We start from the raw sequence: 1,646 nt of genomic DNA on the forward strand, positions 1-1,646 counted from the left end.
ATTCCAGTTTGTTTTGGTTTTTGTTTTTGTTTTTTTTTTTTTTTACTGGGATTAGTCAGTACTCGGGTGGCAGAGTAAAGGTGCAGAGGAAGCACCAGAGAAAATCATGCTATGGAGTAAAAAATGACCTGTCCAACTGACTGAAATCCTGAACTGCCTGTTGGGATGGCACTGGGGTAGGAGGCTCCTGCAAGGTATGGCAGCAAATGAACCTGCTTTTTACTGGCCTTTGGGCTAGAGCTGTAAGGGTATAAATACTTACTTCTGAAGCAGTAATCCTTTCTTGACTGCACCAGATTATAGTTGGTCCTGACCCATGCTCTAGTGCTCTCTTTGCAATGGGATTAACAACATAAGGAAGGCTCTGTCTTGATGCTCTGGTACTGGGGAAGTCCTGTCCGACTCTTAAGTCTCTTACTTCTATTCAAGATCCAGGGCTATCTTACAGGAAGAATTTATCTCAGAGCCACTTGGAGATGCAGGATTAAATGTGGCCTTACTGTGAACATGGAAGACTTCTTTGAGGCTTTAATACTTTCTGTTTGTGTAGACAACAGATCTAGCCTTCTAGTGGCAGGAGACATAAACAGCATTGAGGTCTTTGCATCCTGGACCCAACTTCCTGCACCTTCACCATGTCCTGTTCGCAGTGATCACTTACTGTGGCTTAGCCCCAAAAGTATGCCTGGAGCAGCCATTTTTTTTCAGTTAGCAGCCTTAACAATTTCTTGAATATGAAGATGATTGTGTTCAAGTAATTCCTCTTCTGAATTGCTTCAACCATAGAAGAAGTTTTGGGATGAAGTTACTGGGATGTGAGAATTTAAGATAAGAGTATTGGGTGTACATGTCAAGTGTTGGCAGTAGAGAAGTTTAGGGGTGGCCTTTGTGAGAAAACAGCTGGTGCTGCCTAGGACACAGCCAGCCTGAACAGTCCCACTACAGGGCACTGCTGATCACATTAGCCAAACTTTTAGTGCTGCCTCTGGGAAGCATATTAGAGAAAGTGTACAAAATGCTGCAAGACAGCTGTGAGAGAAAAGTGACGTTACGTGAGAGCAACAGCCCTGCTGACACCAAGGTCAGGGCAAAAGAAGGGGAAGAAGGTGCTCCAGTCATTGGAACAGAAGTTCCAGTTCTCCTGGAGCCCTGTTGCAATCCAGTTTAAACACAGAACAGCAAAGAAAATTAAGTTTCTGTGTATAAAATGGAAAGAACTTCGAAAATTGGAAATACTCCCAAAAATGTGATTAAAATCAAATGAGATTAGAAGCTGGTTTTAAAAAAAATAATTTAATAGTAAAAGGAAGTGGCAGAAGGAAGGAAGGAAGTGGCAGAAGAAAAGAAAAGGAAAAGGAAAAGGAAAGGAAAGGAAAGGAAAGGAAAGGAAAGGAAAGGAAAGGAAAGGAAAGGAAAGGAAAGGAAAGGAAAGGAAAGGAAAGGAAAGGAAAGGAAAGGAAAGGAAAGGAAAGGAAAGGAAAGGAAAGGAAAGGAAAGGAAAGGAAAGGAAAGGAAAGGAAAAGAAAAGAAAAGAAAAGAAAAGGAGAAAAAATAAAAGAAGAGAAAAAAGAAAGAAAAAAAGAAAAAAGAAAAAGAGTGGGTGTAGGATGGGTGGTAGGGAGAGAGTGACACGGGTTAGGTAGAAC

The sequence above is a fragment of the Passer domesticus genome, chromosome Z (assembly GCF_036417665.1).
Source record: "Passer domesticus isolate bPasDom1 chromosome Z, bPasDom1.hap1, whole genome shotgun sequence".
Classification (NCBI taxonomy): domain Eukaryota; kingdom Metazoa; phylum Chordata; class Aves; order Passeriformes; family Passeridae; genus Passer; species Passer domesticus.